The sequence below is a fragment of the Carcharodon carcharias genome, chromosome 9, assembly GCF_017639515.1.
Source record: "Carcharodon carcharias isolate sCarCar2 chromosome 9, sCarCar2.pri, whole genome shotgun sequence".
Taxonomy (NCBI): Eukaryota; Metazoa; Chordata; class Chondrichthyes; order Lamniformes; family Lamnidae; genus Carcharodon; species Carcharodon carcharias.
The window spans coordinates 96,124,336-96,148,163 of NC_054475.1; the positions used below are offsets into that span (position 1 = coordinate 96,124,336).

The window sequence follows — 23,828 nt, forward strand, 5'->3', positions numbered from 1 at the left end:
CCTTCCTAACAGTATTGTGGGTGTAACCTGTACCAGATGGACTGCAGCAATTTGAGAAGGTGGCTCACCACCACCTTCTCAAGGGGAATTAGGAATGGCAGCAAATAGTTGCCTTGCCAGCAATGCTCACTTCCCATGAAAGAATTAAAAAAAGCTACCAATCTGTCCAACCACACTTTCATCTCCACTTTTGGTGCCCTACTCCCCATTAAAAGCATTAGCTTCTCTCATTCTGGTCATCACTCCTGATGTGGCCCTAATCTCTGCTTTCTTAAGTCCAAGGGATGCAGGTTTGAATATCTATGGCAGACAAGTGGTTTAGCCACTTGCTGCCACATCTGGCTGGACCGCATAAAGCACTATCAGGTTATGCTCTTGTCCCCTAAAACTGCTCTATTCCAGGATCCTCCTGGAATGGGTAGATAATGACTGGCTCCTTTTTTCTACTACAAATCCATCTTCTTAAATTACTTCCCCAGTCTCCTTCACCCTCACCTTCAATAATAAGTGTGAGAAGCTCATGGACTTCTTTTCACTAAGATCGAGACCATAAGTTCAGCTGCCTCTGCTGCTTTCCTCCCTTCTCCTAGCCCATTGGACCAAATTTTCTATAATACTCCCCCCCCGCCTGAGCCCTAAACTTACACATTTCACTAGTTCCTCTCCCATCTCCTCTTATGCCCTCTTCAAGTTCATTGTGTCCATGAGAATCACCTTCTACAACTTCAACCCCATTCCCACTAAACTGCTGACCACCCAACTTTCCTTCCTGGCCCCATATTAACTGATATTGTTAATGGTCCTCTCTCCTCAGTTACTGTCTCCTCTCCTTTAAGCATGCCATGATCACCCGTCACCTAAAAAAAAACAACCCCATGACCTCGCCATCTTTGCAAACTACTGCTCCAACTTCAATCTCTCTTTCCTCTCCAAAGTCCTTAAGTGTGTCACCACCTCTCAAATCTGTGCTCATCTTTTAAGGAACTCCATGTTTGAATCCATCCAATCAGATTTCTGCCCCTGCCAAAGCACCAAAATGGCTCTTTTCAAAGTCACAAGTCACATCGTATGGGACAGTAACAAATGTAAACTGTGCTTCCCCATCCCTCTCAACCTATATGCAGCCTTTGATGTGGCTGGCCACATCATCCTCCTCCAGTGCCTCTCCACCATTAGCTGGGTGAGATTACTCTCACCTGGCTCCAGTTGTATCTAATCACTCATAATGATGGCTTCTCTTCCTGTTCCTGCTCCATTAACTCTATCACAAAGATCTATCCTTGGGCCTCTCCTATATTTACATGCTGCTGTTTGGTGATATCATCTCAATACAGGGCATTTATTTCTACGTATGCTGACAACACCCAGCTCTATCTTATCACCACCTCTCTCAACCCTTCCACGGTCTCAAAATTGTCAGACTACTTATCCAACATACAGCAATAGATGAGCAGAAATTTCCTCCAACTAAATATTGGAAAAACTGAAACCATTTTCTCTGGTTCCCACTACAAACTCCATTCTCTAGCCACCAACTCCACCCCTCTCCCTCAAAACTGAGGCCGAACCTGACTTCTTGCAACCTTTGTTTGTATTTGACCCTTAGATGAGCTTCTGATCAAATATCTGCGATGTCACTAAGACAACCTGTATAACATGGCCCTGTCTCAGCTCATCTGCTCCTGAAACCCTCATCCATGCCTTTGGTCTTGATAATTCTAAAGCACTTCTCCCATCTTCGACTTGAGATCATCCAAAACTCTGTCATCTGTATCCTAATTTACAACTAGTTTTGTTTCCTCATCTCCCCTGTGTTAACTGATGTTAACTATTAACTATTGCTCCACAATAAGCATCATCTCAATTTTAAAGTTCTCAACCTTTATTTCAAATCCATCATGGCCTTGCCCCTCCATATCTCTATATTTGCTTCCAGTCCCACAACCCTCCGACAACTGTGCGCCTCAATCCTGACTTCTTGCACATGCACAATTTTAATACCTCCACCACTGGTGGTCATGGCTTCAGCTGCCAAGGCCCCAACCCCTGGAATTCCTGACCCAGTTCCTCTCTTTCCTCATTTAACATGCTGTTTAAAATATAACTCTTTGACCAAGCTTTTGACATCTCATCTAATAACTCTTTTAAAGGTGCTATATAAATACAAGTTGTTTCATGAAAATAAAATGGTGGAAATGCACAGTATTAGTCAACATCTGTTAAGGAAATGTTGCTGTTTTGCATGAGTTCAAAATATTAAGCTGTTAATCAGGTGCTGATTAAGCTGTTGCATATTTCCTGCAATTTCTATGTTTTTATGGGTGTTTGTTTTTCATTTGTTTTGATGATCTAAAAATTATGGTTTTGATATGTTGGTACAGTTTTCATTGTTTTATCATTGAGCCAACTAGTGATGCTAAGTAATGAATAATCTAACATTAGTCAAAGTACTAGCTCCCCAAAGATAGAAAAAGTTTTTTAATGTTTAAAAGTTTAAAAATAGTGATTAAAAATGTTTAGGTAATAATTTGAATTTTCAACCCAGTTACCACTGTTCCTCCCCTGGAGAGATGTGGAGAATGATCAGGTTTCCTATGCTCCATACTGCTGAATCTGCATGTCTACATTGGGGGACATGAGTAATCAATTAGGTCTCCCATTAAGTGAATTTCTGATTGTAATCTATCTTGCACAGTGTAATAGTTATAATCCAATTAAATTAAAACTACTATCTATTGGTTAGTTTTGGCTAAAGTCATAGTGCAGTGTGCACAAAATGGAGCATTCTTCCTCCAGCCATTTCATTATTTACAGACAGCATTATTAAGATTTCCAAATTTCTCTCAGAGCCAGTGGATGAAATCCAATTTCAAGGGAAACAGGAATTCAGTTGACCAAAAAGTGAAAAAAATGAAAACATTCCTGTCCCTCTCCAGTATATATATTTTACAAATTAATCTCAAGTTTAAACTGTTTTAGAGCTGGGTAGGGGGGTCAGTTAGCTCAGTTGGCTAGGTGGCTAGCACATGATTCAGAATAATGCCAATAGTGTGTATTCAATCCCTGTTCTGGCTGAGGTAAATTTGGGACCTACCTCCTTGCCCTGAGAGTGGAAGGTAGTAGCAAACCACCACTGACAAAAATTTGCCAAGAAAATAGCTTGGGATGAAGCATCATCAGACAATGAGCCAAGGACCTGCCTTTGGGCAGAGCACACATAACATACCATACCAGAGCTAGGGTGGAACAAATACAATCTCTTTTATTAAGTTGGTTGTTCACTTTGCCTAAACCTATCTGTGAAGTACATGGGCCATGCCTGTATTTACAGCTAAATCAGGAAAAAATGTTGATGCCTTGTATTATTCTCATAACAGTCAAAACATATAAAGTTTGTGTAGTGTTGTGCTGTCACAACTGATTTGAATGAAGTTAAAATGGTAATTAAGGCCCCACCAAATTTGATGCTTTTTACCAAATTAAATGATGACTTGAAACTTCTAATATATGGGGAAAAAAACATTTTACAATAGTTTTGTAAACTGGAAATAAACCAACTCAGATTTTAGTATTTTAGTGGCTTTGTTACAAAAAAAGCCATCCCCACAGCAGCAACAACGGAGCTGTTTGACATGATGTGAAGTTGACAAGTTCCCTTTTGAAAAGGGATATGGCCATTTTAAACGAAGTTTAAAGGGGTCAGATCCTGGATTTAAAAGGGCAATGCCAATCTTCTCCAGTAATAGTGTTACATTTGATTCAATTTAGATTGTACCTTTCAGTAAGTTTTTTTTAGTCGATTAAATTAAATGTGAAATGTTCATTTTGAGGTATTACAAGTATTATAAGGTTACAATTCAGCTGATTTGTTGTAAACTAGAATGAATATATTGTGCATTCCCCCAGCACCATAAATTATTCAGCCCGGCTCTGCCCCTGACGTCCCAGTTTAGTACTCTGACCCCAATTAGACATGCCTGCGCAACATGTTAGCAGCAACAGTGTGACAAGTCTGACTGTGTTAGAAACATAGCAGTAGAACAGTGATGACACTTGGGGGGCCAACAGGGATATAAGTTTCCCTCTGTCAATCTGTCTGCTGGATGGTGCTCTCTGATTCTAATTTTATGTTTGATTGTCTATGATGCTTTTTCTGTGTGTGTTTGTGTCTATTCTCTCTGTTGCACTCCTCCCATTTCTCTCATAAATTCTAACTTGTCTTTTGCCATTTGTGATTCTTTCTTTCTCGCAGTATGTGTTCTTTTCTCTCCTTCCCTCTGCCTGAGTTCCTTTTTTCCTTTCTCCCTCTATGTTGCTTTCTCTCGCTCTCCTTCCTTTTGACTATTTGTTTGTCTTTGATTCTCTTCCCTGTTGCTGTTTCCCTTTGATTCCTTCTGTTTGAGATTCTCTCTCTTTTCCTTTTCTCTTTTCTTGTAACAGCCACTGATTTACTCTCCCATTTATCTTACTTTTCCGTTCTTTCAATTTGATTGTGATATTTTTTGTTTCTCATTACAACTTTATCTCTTTTTTTCTCATTCTAACTTTGTGTTTCATTCTTTCTCTCACTCTGATTGTCTCATCTCTCTCTCTCTTCATGACTCCAATTTTCTATATCTTTCTGCCCTTTACTCTCTGACTCTCTTCATTTGACTATTTGAGATTTTCTTTCTTTGCCTCTGTCATTTTCCTTCATATATCTCTTTTTCTCTGTGTCTCTAATCTTCTGTCTGTCTCCAATACTCCTTCTATCTTTCCCTCATCTTTCTTGCAAAAAATATCATTCTAATTGCTTGTGATTTTGTGTCTGATTCTTTCACTTTCCCTCTAACTCTCTCCACATTTGACGCTCTGCCTCTCAGTCTTATGTTTCTCTCCCTCTTTTCTTTTTATATTTACTTCATCAATATAGTCAAATAAAATCAAGAGCATTAACACATTAAAAATGAATCAGGAGTCCTTTGCCAATGCCTGAGCAATTTATTAAGTGCCAGGCAATGACCATCTGCAACAAGAGAAAATCTAATCGTCTCCCCTTGACGTCCAATAGCATTACCATCACTGAATCCCCGGTTGGCAATATCTGGAGGTTCACCAGAGAACTGAAAAGTAGGGAATTCTGCAAAACCTTTATCAAATGCTGGTTAGACCACACTTAGAGTATAGCATGCACTTCTGGTCACCGTATTATAGAAAGGCTATAGACACACCGGAGAGGATGCAGAGAAGAATTACAAGGATGACACCAGAACTATGTGGGTATGCATATCAGGAAATGATTGACAGGCTGGACCTCTTCTCTCTTGAAGAAAGAAAGCTGAGGGGTGACCTAATAGATGTCTTTAAAATTATGAAAGGTCTTGATTGAATAGAAACAGAGAGAATGTTTCTTTTTGTGGGGAAGAGCATATCTATAGGCCATAAATATAGGATAGTCACCAAGAGATCCAATAAGGAATTCAGAAGAAACTTCTTTACATGAAGAGTAATGGTAATGAGAAACTCATTATCACAGGGAGTGAGTGGTTGAAGCAAATAGTATAGATACATTTGAGGGGAAACTAGGCATACATATGAGGGAGAAGCGAATAATTTATTATAATGGTAAATTTAGATGAGAAAACATGGGAAGAGGTTTGAGTGTAGCATAAACACCAGCATGGACTGGATGGGCTAAATGGCCTGTTTCTGTGCCATATATCTGATATAATCCATTGACCAGAAACTTAACTGGACCAGCCAAGTAAATACTCTGGCTACAAGAGCAGGACAGAAGCTGGGAATTCTGCAGCTGGTAATTCATCTCCTGCCTCCTCATGGCCTGTCCACCATCTACAAGACATATGTGTGATGAAATCCTCTCCACTTGCCTGGATGAATGCAGCTCCTACAACACTCAAGAAGGTCAACGCCAAGCAGGACAAAGCAATCTGCTTGATTGGCACCCTATCCACCACCTTAAAACATTCACTTCCTCTCCAACCACCAGCACACAGTGGTAACAGCGTGTATCATCTACAAGATGCAGTGCAACAACTCACCAAGATTCCTTCAACAGCACCTGTCAAACCTACGATTTCCACCACATAGAAGAAAAAGGGCAGCAGACACACAGAACACCGCTGCCTGCAAGCCATCAAGTCACACACTATTCTGACCTGGAACTGTATCACCGTTCCTTCATTGTTGCTGGGTCAAAAGCCTGGAACTCCCTCCCTAACAGCACTGTGGGTGTACCTGCACCACATGGATTGCAACAGTTCAAGAAGGCAGCTCATCACCATCTTCTCAAGGGCAATTAGGAATGGGCAATAATTACTGGCCTTGCTAGAGACACCCACATTCCACAAATGAATAAAAAGGACAATCAATAGGTAACTGAAATGTATAGACCAGGAAAGTCCCAGATTTTATTTCTTCTCTATTATCTTAGTTACTTGATCTCCATGATGTTAGTAAAGCAATGTGCTCCAGTGTTCCTGGGTTAAAGAAAATGAAAAATGAAATTGCGAACCCCTGGTTAAAGTCTAGTAACCTGCACAGACGTATATGCAAGATCATCAGATGAGGATAAGATTTAAGTTCCTTTCGAAGAGAACTACAGTTCATTTTTCTGTATAATTCATTTTTCTCAGGATAAACTTAACCAATAATACCTTACTTTAACTGAGAAATGAACTAACTGACACTGTTAACTTGAAATGTTTGCATTTGGAAGCTTATCCCCAATCACCCATAGATACTAGGTGTAGAGCTAGATAATCTCTGAATACTTCAGGAAAAGTGTCAAAAATTCAATTTGCCAGCCATAAATTTCTACCTAGAATTGGAACCCAGTTTCTCACTTTTTGGCAAGGTCTACAATGCCACTATTTCTCTTTATGTTTTATTTTACCTGTTCACCTCCAGCAGTTTTTCATTGCAAGCTGTGGATGAAGAACCAGAGATGCAGGTAGTAACACATCTGTTTAGCTCTTTGCTATGGGGAAGTGGACCACATCTGGCTCCAAGGCCACATTATAGAGACAATATTACAGAGCTGTGCTTTTTGGCAGGAACCTTACCAGCAGGCAGCTTATGTTAAGACATTGTGGGCTGTTCTCCATAATTTTTCTGCCTTTAAAGTTAATGGATGTAAAATGGTAGGGATGGGTCTGTAACTTTACATGTGAGAACTACTGGAATGGTAACGACTGGAAGAATGAAGAATAACAGTAGAAGATACTAACACCACCATTACAATAAAGACATTCAGCAGTTTTAAATGATGATTTTCATGGGCAAAATTTTACATGACAATCACACCTAGAAAACTATTTGAAAATAAATTATTCTAAAACTCATTAATCTTGAAACATATTCAACTTTCAGACTGCCGCTCTGTTATGCATTGGATCCCTGCAAGAAGTGTGCTTTCGAGTTTTTACAGAAACGGTGTTTTTTTTTGCATCAGCAGTGAGAAAGAGAGCCATAACTACTAGTATGTGTTCGATCACAGGCTATCATACAGAAGTGGTCATCTGGTGAGGAGCTAGTACACTTATATCTCGGTCATTCTTAAATATTCAGCAGTTACAGGTAGTTAGATTTTAAAGTGCATGCTATCATTTACCAGGATCCCCTAGTCTCTTTAACTTATTCTTTCCCAGAACCTCAAAACGATGGAAAACCCTTTTCCTTTCCCAGTTTTACCTTAGTACTTCGACCAAGTTTCTTATTTTTTGGAAAATTAATTAATATAGAGTGCAATATCGGTGGGCACTAGGTTGCAAACTTTGATGAGTGAATTATGAATCGATAGTTTATTGGTGACTGGATGCCCGTGATCTTAAAATTTTCACTCTGGACGGATGCTAAACGTACTATGGAGAACACCTGGTGGCTCAGTGCCTGTAAATTATCTGCAGAACTAAGTCTAGTGCGACACAAGATGGTGAATGCGAGCATGTGAGTGTGCAGGAGTGAAGTTCCTAACGGGGGAGGATATCTATCTCAGGATTTAAAAATGGAGCATTGCTCGCATTCTCTGCCATGCGTTGATTTTTGAAAAAAACTTATCTGCAGCTCTGCAGAAGTTGGTATTTGAGGTGTGATTTAAAAAAAAAAGATTGGCCATCCTGAACTACGATCTGTGGGAAAGGAATCGAAGACCCTACTGCCCCCACAAACCTCCACCCACCGGCCTCTAGATTACCATTTTATTGCAGTGAAAATATCGTGACCGGCCACTGCATGTAAGATTTTTTATTGCTTTTTTTTCGTTACTGTATTACTGTTTTTTTAATGAATGCTACTTTAAAAATTAATTGATGTTGGTAATTTAACAGTCTATGGGCCCCACTCATGATCAAAGCCACTCTAGTTAAAAATGTTTAATACACGAGGTAGGATTTTGCAACAAAAATGCAAACTGCCAGGACTGTACCTCGGTGGGAGGCCTGCGTTTATTAAAAAAAAAGTGATGACAAAACGTCTATCTGACAGTAAATAGGGGGTCTGGGTGAGAAGGGTCATTGCCCTTTTAAGGGTGGAGGAGGTTGTTGATACAGATGACGGAAATTGTGTTACAGGGCGGCGGCGTGGCTGCGCAAAGACACTCCGGGGAAATCTCAATTTCTTCAGCAATCACCCCCGATAAATCCCTCTGGCCGCTCTTTCTCCTCGTCCCCCGGATCGTCAAGCAGCCGGCCAGGAGGAGGAGCGGAGGGGACAGGGAGAGCTTCAGTAATTAACAGGCCCCGAAGGTAAGATTGTACCCGAGCTCCGGTGCTGGGGGAGAGATCGGGCTCGCTTTGTTTCTGATGATGATGATGATCGCACGGAGAGAGAGAGAGGGAGAGAGAGACTCGGAAATACACGGCCGGGAGCTTAGGGCAGAACAGCGCAGGGGGTATGATCCCCAAGCAGCCTGGGCTCACACGGACTCGGATAGACAGATCGCGAACTCCGCCTGGCTCTGTCAGTAACACTCGGGCTCTTATCAATGTCCCTGTTCGCCCGCAAAGCCATCGAGCCAAAGAGGGCAACTATCCCAAGTTTGACTGTTCAATTCCAACCCAGCACTTGCCACAATTTTCTAATCAAATGGACCAACTTCGGCCTCGTTTGAAAACATTGCTTTTTTTTTGGAAGCACACAACATATGATAAGTTAATAGTTTAGAATAATTTTATATGGTGGAGAAATCCGCAACTCCGATTAGACAAAGTTGTGAGAATGTAGTTTGGTACTCTTCACCCCCCCCCCCCCCCAACCTTAAATTTAATTTAATCCAATCCATGCCTTCAGCAAGTGTGAAGGCGAATAGCACACGGCGATCTCGGGCATCGGCCAGATAAACTCCGAAACAATACAGGCAATCTTAAAAAAAAAGTTGTTCTGAACTGGGCCCGAATCGCGAAAGTGGGAGAGTGGAATGAATGGATCGGGGACAAATGAGATCTGATGGGCAGGAACGATGTTATCTCTTTCGCAGGGAGTGTACTGTACAAAGGGCAGGACTGTTCAACCCACATCGTCATACCCTAAAGAGGAACCTTCCATTTTTGTTTTACAGTACTGGCTCACCAAGGTCACAGGTTGAAGCGTGTGAGTGAATTGTGGCAGGGTAGCGCAGTGTGCATTGATTATTAGATGGTGAGGGGATTGCATTGTGTGTAGAATGTAAGATAGTTGGCAAATCAATCCTCTGGCCCTAGTGACATCATAATTGGGAGAGCCAATTACAAATTTTAACAAGAACCAAAGATTGAATTAAACCTGTAAACTCATCATTGGCAATTTTTTCATTAATAATAAATACTCAGTAGTTTTAATCTGAAACCAAACTTCTGTTCTCAACTTTTCCTATTGGGCTTACTAAATGCAATAGATGTAAATATGTAAGTGAAAAGATGACAAGGCTGATAGCAATACCTGATCTGTATATACACTGTCTCATATTGGGCAGGTTCCTTAGTGTTTCAAGGTGGTGTCAGTAAAGAAACTACTTAACACATATATACATGGGAAATGTTGCAGACAAATAGCAGATCTGCTAGCATCTCAATGGAAAGTTTGGTTAACGTATTGAATGGAGAGCAAAGAGTCTACAGCTGAAACTTTAACCTGTTTGTCCTCCTTCAGGTGCTGTCAGATCTGCTGTACTTTTCTTTCAATCTCTTCATCTCCATTCAGTATACAAGTGAGTTTCAGATGGTTTTTGGGTTGAAATTTGCAAGATTAATAATCAATTTATAAAAAGAAAACATAAACCTTAGTAAATCAGTCTCCTCATTCTTTTTATAGTATCCATTTTAATTTCTCTGATTCTTAATACAATGACTGGCAATGCATCAGAATATGCAGTAAATAGCGACTGAAGCCAATCATCATTCAACAGAATTACAGGTAGGATACATTACCTCTCTTTTCTGATATTCAAGTGTGAGAAATGCTGTCTTAGGAGGGAGAGAAGACAGGATTATTATCTTATAAAAAAGGTATAATGATGTGATTTGGCTATTAATACAAAGTTATAAATTACCCATTCTGTACAACCTGGCTGGCATATGCTAACATTCAGAAAAAAATGCTTTTCTTAAATGTGCAATATGTCACCCATTATTCAGACTTGTACCAGTTTAATCTCAGCATGACAATTTTAAAAAGGACTTTGCATGTCCCTAATATATTAGTACTTTTTTTTAAGATGCATGGAATTTATTGTGATAAGGCTGGTACTAATTCATCAGTTCTTAACCACCTTATCAGAGATGTACACTTCTGACATAGGTGCTCATTAGGTGCTCTGATGACGCTGGCCTTCCAACTATAGGATGATGTGTGATGGTGATTGCCCTGCAAGGTTCCAGATCAGAAAATGGAAAGAAAGAGCTTGCATTCATATTCGTATTGCACCTCCTAAAAACATCCCAAAGGCTTCACAACCAATGAATTAATTTTAAGTGTGGTTATTCTTGTTATATAGGTAAGAACAAGAAGCCAATTTGTGTACAACTATCAGATAAATTCCCAATTAATCTGTTGTTGTGATGTTGGTTGAGAGAGAGAGATGTTGCCAGGACAACTTCCCTTCTTGGATAATTGGTATGGCATCTTTTACAACCCTTGCACATACAGAGAGGACCTTGGTTTAATATCTTCTCTGAAAGATGGTACTTCCATCAATACATTGCTCTCTTACTAGTGTCAGCTTAGATTATGTGCTAACCCCAAACTTTCTGACTCAGTAGTGAAAGTATTCCCTCTGAGCAAAGCTGGCACTATGAAATTTCTTTCACATGTTAGATGCTCGTGATATTTCTAATCTGGCCTGGGGCTAACTGGGGCAATTTTTCCTTTACCTGCAGCCCTGTATGAGCATGCATATTTGTCTGTTTAGTTACCAGTAACTGGAAACAGGATAAGAGAGAGAATACACTTTATTTCATACTCCCAGCATCAAAACATGCAACCAGCAACCTGCTTCTTCAAAGCATTGCTTTCCAACTTTTAGTGCATCTTTGTGCCTTCATTCCATTGAATTGTATCTCACTTTCCTTGCATGCCATCTCTGTTCAGGAAACAACCTTAAGTTGGGTTCCTGATCCAAAGTTTCAGGATGTTTATTTGTTGCTTGTAGATGGAAGGAGTATCATGCACTTACTGCTTAAGCACACTATCAATATAGGAGTTGTGTGTGAGAGAGAAATACAATATTTCAGAAATTCAACAAATACACTTGCTTTATTGTAGTTGTAAGCAAGTTATTGTTCAGGTTATGATCCTTGATTAGAAATAATGAGTACCTTTGCATTGTGCCTTCAATTTCAGGTTAGTGTTGTTAGTACGGCACAGCAAGGTAACATGTGACTGTCAGAGTAGAAGTTATTTACTACATCTTGGCTGGGAATTTAAATCTGTGCTTTCAAATAGTGAAAGTGGGATGAGATGTTAAAATCTTTCACTATATATGGGGCTGTACCTGGAAACCACATTTAGTTTCATTCCCAAGCTGCTTCTTATTCACGTGAATAACAAGCTGTAGAGTCAGTGAGGTTTGAGATTCACACTTATGAATGTATAAAGCAGTGTTCATGTAATATTTGAGTTGTCTTTTTTGCTAAAACTAATAACAAAAGGAATTTCACATATCAGCTATTTTACAACAGGTTTTCTGCATTCTTCAATGCTTAAAAGAAACATTCATAATTCAATAGTCCATCTGAAAACTAACTCTTTCAAGACTGAAACAAGCATAATATTTTTAGGATTCAATGGTCCAATCATTTTTTAAAATTGAGGCAGCATGTTTAAAGCCAAGGCAGATGGTACAGGAAATCACAAAGCATGGAAATAGTAGAAAAGAAGATAAGGCAAATCAAGAAATAATTTGGTGATACCAAGTTTAGTTTTAAAAGCCTGTAGGTTATAGATGTAAGGAAAAATTGGGGACAGTAAGGGATTCCATTTTTTTAGCTCAAAGGAAAGAAAGTGTCAGGGTTAGAAATTTTGCAGTGAGGCTCAATTTCACCATGTCAGGATGTAGGTAGGAGGAAGAGTTTGTAGAACACCAGACATGAAATTTATAAGGAACAAGAGAAGGAAGTTTAGAGAGGCAGCAATCATAGTGTTCTACTGGAATAACAGCCAGAAATTTCTTGAACACTTAACTCAATTCATGATCTGAAAGGATCTAATGGGTTAATTGAAAGTGCCCACATGTTGTGGCATTGTGTTTGTTTGGAAAGCCCAAAAAGTGAATGCAGTTGGAATTTTGTAAATAGTGTTATTTTTATACAGTTGTGAATCAATCATTTCAGAGCTGAAAAAAGGGGGACCAATTTCAATAAAGTGGGAGTTTTTTGCCCAGTAACATTCAAATATCTAAATTTTGCAATTCTGTGTAAATGTGAAACATGCTTTGATCTTCAACTCCTAAATTAATTTTGTAGTCTGTAATGTACAATATAATGCTGTGCTCAACAGTGACATTCTTGGCCAGTTGGAGAATTGCAATAGAGTGTAGCGTTCAGAATCAATTTCTGACTGTCATGAAATAAGATGTGTGTAGAGGGCACAGGATAAGTTTTAAAAAGGAAATTAGATAAGAAAGAAAGGATTTGCATTTATCTAGCACCTTTTATGATGTGCTTTTGAAGTATATCACTGTTGTAAGGTAGGAAATTGTTAGCAATGAGATAAATGGCCAGACAATCTATATTTGGTGGTCCTGTTTGAGAGATGACTAGTGACCAAGACACTGCTCTGCTTTAAAAGGTGTGTGATTTTTCATCTGAGTGTGTAGATAGGACATCATTTTAATGTCTCATCTGACAGCCCTTCTGACAATGCATTACTCCGTCCGTACTGCACTGAAATATCAGCCAAAATAATAGACTTATGCCCCTGGAGTGGTGCTTGAACTCACAACCTTCTGATTCAGGAAGGATGTTACTATTGAATCAAGCATGATTGTAAGATCATTAAAGCCAACTGGAAAACCCCAACTGTTACCCTGGCTGAGACCAGCTAATTGAACAAGATTGTGGATCACATTGGAGATTGTGGAGCCTATGTGGTCTGCATGTTTTTTTTATTCATTCATGAGATGCCTTCTTGAACCATTGCAGTCCATGTGCTGTAGGTACACCCACGGTGCTGTTAGAGAAGGAGTTCTAGGATTTTGATGAATCAGCAATGAAGGAACGGCGATATATTTCCAAGTCAGGATGGTGAGCGACTTGGAGGGGAACTTCCAGGTGGTGGTGGTGTTCCCATCTATCTGCTGCCCTTGTCCTTCCAGATGGTAGTGGTTGTGGGTTTGGAAGGTGCTGTCTAAGTAGCCTTATTGAATTCCTGCAGTGCATCTTGTAGATGATACACACTGCAGCTACTGTGCATCAGTGGTGGAGGGAGTGAATGTTTATGGATGGGGTGCCAATCAAGCGGCCTGCTGTCCTAGATGGTGTTGAGCCTCTTGAGTGTTCTGGGAGCTGCACTATTCAGGTAAGTGGGGAGTATTCCATTGCACTCCTGACTTGTGCCTTGTAGATGGTGGACAGGCTTTGGCAAGTCAGGAGGTGAGTTACTCGTTGCAGGATTCCTAGCCTCCAACCTGCTCTTATAGCCACAGTATTTATAAGGCTAGTCCAGCTCAGTTTCCAGTCAATGATAACCCCCAGGATGTTGATAACAGGGGATTCAGAGATGGTAATGCCATTGAACGCCAAGGGGCAATTGTTAGATTCTCTCTTGTTGAAGATGGTCATTACCTGGCATTTGTGTGGGCGAATGTTACTTGCCACCTGTCAGCCCAAGCCTGGATATTGTCCAGGTCTTGCTGCATTTGGACATGGACTGCTTCATGATCTGAGGAGTCGCGAATGGTGCTGAACATTGTGCAATCAGCAGCGAACATCCCTGCTTCTGACCTTACGATGGGAGGAAGGTCATTGATGAAGCAGCTGAAGATGTTGGTCCTAGGACACTACCCTGAGGAACTCCTCAAGTGATGCTTCAGGACTGACTGACTGACCTCCAACAACTACAACCATCTTCCTTTGTGCTAGGTGGGACTCTAACTAGTGAAGAGCTTTTCCCCTGATACCCGTTGACTCCAATTTTGCTAGGGCTCCTTGATACCACATTCGGTCAAATGATGTCAAGGGCAGTCACTCTCACCTCACCCCGGGAATTCTGCTCTTTTGCCCATGTTTGAACCAAAGTTGTAATAGGGTCAGGAGCTGAGTGGCCCTGGTGGAACCCAAACTGAGTGTCAGTGAGCAGGTTATTGCTAAACTAGTGCCGCTTGATAACACTGTTGATGACCCCTTCCATTACTTTACTGATGATTGAGAGTAGACTGTTGGGGCAGTAATTGGCCGTGTTGGATTTGTCCTGCTCTTTGCGTACAGGACATACCTGGGCAATTTGCCACATAGCCAGTGTTGTAGCTGGACTGGAACAGCTTGGCTGGGGGTGCAGCAAGTTCTGGAGCACAAGTCTTCAGTACTACTGCTGGAATATTGTCAGGGGTCCATAGCCTTTGCAGTATCCAATACCTTTAGCCGTTTCTTGATATCACGTGGAGTGAATTGAATTGGCTGAAGATTGGCATCTATGATGATGGGGACCTCTGGAGGTGACTGAGATGGATCATCCACTTGGCACTTCAGGCTGAAGATTGTTGCAAATGCTTCAGCCTTATCTTTTTCACTGGGCTCCCACATCATTGAGGATGGGAATATTTGTGGATGATCCTCCAGTGAGTTGTTTAATTGTCCACCACCACTCACGACTTGATGTGGCAGGACTGCAGAGCTTGGATCTGATCTGTTGGTTGTGGGATTGCTTAGCTCTGTCTATCACTTGCTGCTTGGCATGCAAGTAGTCCTGTGTTATAGCTTCACCAGGTTGACACCTCATTTTTCGATGTCTGGTGCTGTTCCTAGCATACCCTCCTGCACTCTTCATTGAACCAGGATTGATTCCCTGGCTTGATGGTAATGGTAGAGTGGGGGATATGCCTGGCCATGAGACTACAGATTCTGTTTGAGTATAATTCTGCTGCTGCTGATGACCCACAGCGCTTCATGGTTGCCCAGCCATGAGTTGTTGGATCTGTTCGAAATCTATCCCATTTAGCACAGTCGTGGTGTCGCACAACATGATGGAGGATATCCTCAATGTGAAGCTGGGGCTTTGTCTCCACAATGACTGTGCAGTGGTCACTCCTACCAATACTGTCATATGCAGATGCATCTGCAGTTGGCAGATTGGTGAGGATGAGGTCAATTATGTTTTTCCCTCTTGTTGGTTCCTTCACCACCTGCCACAGATCCAGTCTAGCAGCTGTGTCCTTTAGGACTCAGCCAGCTCAGTCAATAGTGGTGCTACTGAGCCACTCTTGGTGATGGACATTGAAGTCCCCACCCAGAGTACATTCTGTGCCCTCGCCACCCTCAGTGTTTCCTTCAAGTGGTGTTCAACATGGAGGAGCACTGATTCATCAGCTGAGGTAGGGCGGTATGTGGTGATCAGCAGGGGGTTTCCTTGCCCATGTTTGGCCTGATGCTGTGAGATCTCTTGGGTTCTAGAGACGATGTTGAGGACTCCCAGGGCAACTCCCTCCCGACTGTATACCACTGTGCTGCCACCTCTGCTGGGTCTGTCCTGCCGGTGGGACAGAACATACTCTGGGATGGTGATGGTGCTGTCTGGGACATTATCTTTAAGTTATGATTCCATGAGGATGATTATCGCTGTTGCTTGATTAGTCTGTGAGGCAGCTCTCCCAATTTTGGCACTGGCCCCCAGTTGTTAGTAAGGAGAACTTTGTAAGGTTGACAGGGCTGAGTTTGCTGTTGTCGTTTTCGGTGCCTAGGTCAATGCTGGGTGGTTCGTCTGGTTTCATTCCTATTTTTAAACTTTGTAGCAGTTTGATACAACTGAATGGCTTGCAAGGCCATTTCAGAGGGCATTTAAGAGTCAACCACATTGCTGTGGGTCTGGAGTCACATGTAGGCTAGGCCAGGTAAGAGCAGCAGATTTCCTTCCTTAAGCCTTTCGATTCCTTCACCCTACCCCACCCCCACTAGGGCTATCTGTACCTTGCTTGTCCTGCTTTCTACTCTTAATTAGCACATTCCTCAGATAATATCACCACCTTCAACACCTCTTTGTCCTTTTGTCTGTGACATCTTTTGGTTATCTCCACCTATCACTGGCCCTCTATCCAGCACTACCCCCCCCCCACCCCCAACCAGCTTATATTTCACCTCTTTTCTATTTTTACTTAGTTGTGTTGAAGGGTCATTCAGACTCGAAACGTTACCTGTGCTCTTCTCCGCAGATGCTGCCAGACCTGCTGAGTTTTTCCAGGTATTTTTGTTTTTCTTATGGATTTATGTTGTACTTTAAAAGAATTTTTGAACTGTAATAAGAAATAGAATTTGCGTCGAAGTTTTAAACATTTTTCAATTTCTACTTTTATAATTCACATTGATATTGCTTGGCGCATCATGATTGCAGACGTTCTGTGATGGAAACCAAGGCCCTGATTTTCAAAAGGTTGGAGGGTATGGAGTTTTGGATGAGATTTTTTTTTTGCCAGAATCCCTACCCGGAAGCCAGCCTGACTGACAGGCTGGTCTTCCATTTGACCAGAGGACCCTCCACAGCTGGCTGTGGACCAGGTAGGGAGCCTGTAGTTGCTATTGGGAGCATGGTGGGTTGGGTCCGATTACTGATTGGGAGGTATTTAAAAAGGGGAGGGGAGTCTGATCCAATGCGAGGAAAAAGTTGGGGGCTCCGAAGAATCATTTTTAGTTCTCCTGGCCTTCAAGCAATGCTGTAAAGACACTTACCTTCTCCCAGATGCTGCTCGTTAAAATGTTTAAATGGCCTCCTGGATGCAGGTTGGCTGCCTTCCCCTTGTCCATTAGACCTGGTAACGCACATATTTGAGTCAGGTTCAAGATTTTTGAAGTTTTATCTCACCCATGTTAACTCACCTGTCTCTGTGGGTTAAAATTCACCCTCAAGTGTAAGTGAGCTGAAAGGCATAAAGGACATCCAGCAATTTTATATTTAAGGCACTTGGAATTTCACTGTTGGAGTTGGAACCCCAGTCAAAGTTGATGCCCCAGCATACCAGACCAGAAAATGTGTGGCTTGCGTTGGGTAATTTTATGCTTATTTGCTATTTTGCTTTTAAAATTTCTTAAAGAACAATGTACAGGGTTTATTTCATTTCAGTTCAATAAAACTTACTCTACCTTGTAGACTTTTTTGACAAAATGAAATATGTTAGGAACATTAAGTGAACAACATTTAATTTATCCTTCATCAAGCACATATCTGTTTGGAACTTCCTTAACTCACTTTCCTTCCCAAATATTTGAATGGCAAGTCTTGCGAGCATTGGGAGGACCGATATGTATGTTTTTGTTGAATAGTTTTATAATATTCTGTCGCATTCAAAATGCAAACTGCCATTTCCACCCAAGTGCAAAATAATTACTTTTTATGTTGTTCATAGGGTGAGAATTGTGATTTAGTTGAGAGATTACTTAACTGGGTGACTTTTTTTGGTTTTCACTTTCCTCCCCTCCTCTCCTAAAGCTCCTGATTTAACCAAGGTTTCATTTCAAAGGCTGCAGTAGTAGTACTCTAGTGCCTCTTTCTTCATCTGTCAGGTTGGACACTCGGCACAATGTTGGTGGAGAACAACCCATTTCATTGTGCTGCTGTTTCATAACTGGAATATCTAAACCCGATCTTTGATCTTTAAGGAATTTTCAAAAAAAAATAGAAAATTAGCTCACAACAGACTAAAATCAAGCCACGTAATTATCAGTAGATTAGAACATCAACCTCAACTAGGGTTACAGCAGTGCTTGGTTGTATTCTTCCCAATGTGTACAGATAATGATTTTCCAGCAAAGGTCACTGGATAATGAACAAAAATAGGGATGCTAGCGTATTTTTCCTCTTCCCCAAGCTTAGGTTTTCTACTATGTTCTGATCAATACTTGCTCAAGTTTGTTGGCAGTAGAAGAGTGTGAGCACCTATTGTGAGAACTTGTTTATGAAGTAGGAGTAAGTATTTCATGATATTTCTGTGTACCCTGATTCACTTTTTTTTCCAGCTGGGCAACAAAATCAGTTACTAGCCTAACTGCCTTGATATTTATCTTGTTTATGAGAATTGAGCTTATTTGCAGTACTTTTGTACTTAAGTAATTCAGAATCAACTGCAATTGATATTCATTTTAAATAGAAACAGAGGTTCTTCTTTCTTTCATCTCTCTTTTTAAAACCCCTTTTGCTGCTTCCTCTGTCACAATTTCTCATTCCACTTGAAGGATCAAATGGTCTGGGCCATAGGGATCTCTGTGACTGTCCCTTACAGTTGTCTGAATGGAGACAAGTATTTTTTATGGTAGTTTTGATCCTGAGCTGTATGGAACAGTTGTGTGTGACATTGCTAGGTGAATGTCTGTACTAATTTACTCTTAGCCAGTGAGTGGTTAGACAATGATGTGGAAAGAGGACGTACAAAATATAAATATTTGGCTGTTTCTCTCTCCCCCACCTCTGGCAAACTGTTTAATATGACCCATCTTATTTCCAGGTATTTTTTAATTGGAACAGTAGCCTAACCACAGATCTTTCCACACCCATTCTGTGATTGGCTGATAGGAGGTATGAGTCACATGGAAATAAGTTGTGTTGAAATGGAATCATATACAGCCACAACTTTTATATTGTGCTTTTCACGTAACAAAATTTCACAAAATGGATTATGGGGGAGCCAGTGGACACCAAACAGAAAGTACAGAAGATGTTGAGTGAGGTGATCAATGCCACAGTCAAAGTATTAAATCAAAGAGGTAAGTTGTGAAGAGACCTTTGAAAGTTGGATTTGCTTATGCAGTGATATGAAGATAAACTTTTTATATGCAGCGAGTGATTACGATCCAGAATGCAATGGCTGAGAGAGTGATGGAGACAGATTAAATCATGGCCTTCAAAGGAGAATTGATAATTATCTGAAGAGATCAAATTTGCAGGGCTGTGGGGAAAAGGTGGGGGAATGGGACTAGGTGAATTGCTCTTGGAGAGAATGGGCAAAGACACAGCAGGCCAAATTGCCTCCTTTTATGCTGTAACCATTCTATGATTCTATTCTGTAATAGAGAACATTGCTAAAATCTGTCACGATTCACCCAACTAAGTCAAATTGAACGGAGTTGACAGACTACACAGTACAATGTTTGTACTGGAAGTTTTAGGTTCAATCCGTGTGAATATGACACTTCCACTTCCTTGCAGATTTAAAATAGACAGTAGAGGACTCTGTTTATTAGAATTTTCTTAAAGCACCTAGTATGAAGACATTTATATCGCTGAAATAAACAAACATTTTGATTATGACTCATGCTATCCTTCCATTTTTTAAATTTGGAACAAGTAAAATGCTTAAACACTTAAAAACCTGATATTTGAAGACATGGATATGATGGCTTGTGGCATCTGTGGCCTTTATTTGTGTTTGATGAGTAGCCGCTGTTTTATGATACATGTCACAAAGCTACATTTGAAGCATATTCTATAGAGTCTTAGGGAAATTCCTGTAATTGGTGCTTCACTGCTACAGAATACATACTAAGGCACGTCTCTGACTTTCTTTTTACTATACTCAAACTAAAGCAGTGGGTATTCCAATACCAGTCCTTGTCCCTTTTGTAATTAATATCGGCGTCCAGAATACTCCCAAGTCAGGTATAGTTTGAGCAAAGAATACATCCCTCCAACGTGAAACTAAGCACCCTGTTAGCAGAAGCAAATTCACAAACTTATTAACACTTGGTATACAAACATTGTAGCAGCAGCTTACTTTCATATTGCACCTTTCACTTAAGAAGGCACTTAATTTTTTTTATTCATTCATAGGATGTGGGTGTTGCTGGCTACACCAGTATTTATTGCCCATCCCTAACTGCCCCTGAGAAGTCAGTGGTGAGTCATCTTCTTGAACTGCTGCAGTACATGTGGTGTCGGTACACCCACTGTGCTGTTGGGGAGGGAATTCCAGGATCTTGACCCAGCAACAGTGAAAGAACGGTGATATAGTTGCAAGTCAGAATGGTGTGCAACTTGGAAGGGAACTTGGAGGTGATGGTTTTCCCATGCTTCTGCTACCCTTGTTCTTCTAGGTGGTGGAGGGCATGGGGTTGGAAAGTGTTGTCAAAGAAGCCTGGCAAGTTTCTGCAGTCCATTAAGTAGGTGGTACACACTGTAATGGTGCCCCAGTGGTGGAGGGATGGATATTTAATGTGGTGGGTGGGGTGCCAATCAAGTTGGCTACTTTGTCCTGGATGATTTTGAGCTTCTTGAATGTTGTTGGAGCTGCGTTCACCCAGGCAAGTGGAGAGTATTACATCACACTCCTGGCTTGTGCCTGTAGATGGTGGATAGGCTTTGGGGAGTCAGAAAGTGAGTTACTCACCACAGAACTCCCAGCCTCTAACCTGCTCTTGTAGCCATAGTATATGCCTGGGCCAATTAAGTTTCTGGTCAATGGTGACCCCCAGGATATTGATCGTGGGGGAATCAGTGATGATAATGCCAACGGGAGGTGGTTAGCTTCAGTCTTGTTGGAGATGGTTGCCAGGCACATGTCTGGCATGTATGTTAATTGCAACTTATTAGCCCAAGTCTGAATGTTGTCCTGATGTGCATGGACTGCTCTCTAACCTGAGGAGCTGTGAATAGAGTTGAAAACTTTACAATCATCAACTTTACAAACATCCTCATTTTGGACCTTATAATGGAGGGGAGGTCATTGATGAAGCAGCTGAAGGTGGTTTAGCCGAGGACACTACCCTGAGGAACTCCTGCAGTGGTGTCCTGGGGCTAAGATGTTTGACCTTTCAACAACCACAACCATCTTCCTTTGTGCTAGGCATGACTCCAGCACATGGAGAGGTTTTTGTCAATTCCCACTGACTTCAATTCTACTTGGGCTCGCTGATGCCACACTTAGTCAAATACTGCCTTGATGTCCAGGGCAATTACTCTTACCTCACCTTTGGAATTCAGCTCTTATGTCAACATTTGGATGGAGGCTGTATTGAGGTCTGGAGCAGGGTAGCCTTGGTGGGACCCAACATTGGTTAGATCATGCTTGATCTTTGACCTCAATTCCATTTTTGTGCCATTTCTTCATATCCCATGATTCCCTTTCTGTTCAACAATCTTATCAATTTCAGCCTCTAATATACTCGGTGAGTGAGCATCCATCCACTGTCCCTTGGCGTAGAGAACTCAAGAGATTCAGAACCCTAAGTGTGAAGAAATTTCTCTTCCCCTCAGTCCTAAAAGGCTGACCCCTTATCCTGAGACTCTGCCCCTTCTTCTAGACTCTCCAGCCAGGGGAAGCAGCCTTGACCCTGTCAAGCCCACTCAGAATTTTGTATGCTTCAATGAGATCACCTCTCATTCTTCTAAACTCCAGAGAGTATAGATCCATTCTACTCAATCATTCATCATAGGACAATACTCACGCCCCCAGGAACCAGCCCAGTGAACCTGCATTACTCACGTTCTAAGACAGTTATATCTTGATGAGGTAACAGAGATGGTTGATGAGGGTAATGCTGTTGATTTGGTGTACATGGATTTTCAAAAGGCATAAATCAAGAGCTGCACAACAGATGTGAGCAAAATTAGGGCTAGTGGAATAAAGGGACAGTAGCAATATGGATATGAAATTGGCTGAGTGAATGGAAACAAAATATTGGCCAACAGTTCTTTTTCTGACTGGAGGAAGATTTATAGTGCAGTTCCCCAGGAATCGGTCTTGGGGACCCCCCACTCTTCCTGATATACATTAATGACCTAGACCTTGGTGCATATGGAACAATTTCAAATTTGTGGATGGTACCTAACTTGGAAGTATTATGAACCATGAGGAGGAAAGTGTAGAGCTTCAAAAGAACGTGGAAATGTTGGTGGAATTGGCGGGCAAGTGGCAGATGAAATGTAATGCAGAGAAGTGTGAAGTGATTCATTTTGGTAGGAAGAACTCAGAGAAACAAAAAAAAGGGTACAATTTTATAGGGGGTGCAGGAGCAGAGAGATCTGGGTGTATATATGCATAATCATTAAAGGTGGGAGGACAGGTTGAGAGAGTGGTTAATAATTATCAGGAAGATACAATAATTCTCATAATATTATTGGAATTTATTGTACAATTGAGTAATAGTGGGATGTGTTAATGTATCTGTGTGTGTGATTTAATTGAATTAGAGACAACTAGTCTGGGTGCTTTGATGTAAGAAGAGAAGTTAGGGTTGAAATTTAAATTAGGTAAACATGCGGAAGTTTAGAAACATAGGTGTCAAGGGAACATTTGCATTTTTAAATAAACCAGATCAGTTTGTTTTCAAAAGAGGGAGCAAAATGTGTCACCTAGTCAGGTGAAGTTTAGAAACAGAGGGCAGAATTTTTTAGTTGGCGTGCAGGGGCGGGCCCGACATGCTGATGCGTGATGACGTCGGGCGTGCACCCTGATGTCATTGTGCTGAGGAGCGATGTTTCGTTCGGCGGGTGCGCACTGGAGTCGGCTGCGCACCTGCCGATATGTAAACAACCTATTAAGGCCGTTTAAGATCTAATTAAGGTTGTTGTGAACGCTGCCTTTCCAATCTTAAGGTTGGTGGGCAGGCGAAAAGGTCAAGCGGCCTTCGCGTTTTTTAGGAAACCTCAACCATGAGCGGGATAAGGTTTCCTAAAAAACGCTTTTATTAAATAAATTTTAAAAACTTCATGAATATAAAAATATGACCCATCTCATGTGACACAGTCACATGAGGGCACATGTTGAAATCAATTTAAAAACCTCTTATTTAATAATTTTAGAAATCTTTCAATCTCCAAGGCAGTTCCATGCATCGGAGATTGAAAGGCTCTTTCGCACACATGTGCGGAAGAGCGCTGGCCCCAACTCCCTCTCCTCCCCCCACCCACACAGGTAGCACCAGGCGCTGCTGGTCACATCTTACACTGGGTGGGTCTTAATTGGCCTGCCTGTGTAAAATGGTGGTGTGGAGCCGATTGGCTCCGCGACCACTGCCGCCTGGAAAAATTCAGGCCAGTGTGTCTATTTTCCCCAAAGATTACTGGTAAAACTTAGTGCTATGAGAGGGTTTTATTATCTGGAAGATAATGTCCAAAGACATAGTGAAATAATGGATATTTGCATTTAAAAGGGAAACTATGTATAAAAGAATGAAGGCTGTGTGTAAGGATAGGCATTTTAAGATCTTGCAAGTGTGAAA

General features: G+C 41.2%; 1 protein-coding gene across 8 annotated transcripts in view; it reads left to right on the forward strand.

Annotated features, from left to right (window-relative positions):
- bcorl1 (BCL6 corepressor-like 1) overlaps positions 1–23,828 on the forward strand; it is a 301,883-nt gene that overhangs the window by 57,588 nt on the left and 220,467 nt on the right. For 3 of the 8 annotated variants that reach the window (XM_041195881.1, XM_041195886.1, XM_041195889.1), the window contains exons 4-6: positions 8,571–8,744; positions 10,126–10,183; positions 10,288–10,389. The exons of 2 other annotated variants lie outside the window; for them this stretch is intronic. The gene's annotated coding sequence lies outside the window, so the exon portion shown is untranslated. Of the gene's footprint in view, positions 1–8,570; positions 8,745–10,125; positions 10,184–10,243; positions 10,390–23,828 lie in introns of all 8 variants that reach the window. 3 more of the 8 variants (XM_041195890.1, XM_041195882.1, XM_041195883.1) reach the window with 2 other exon arrangements.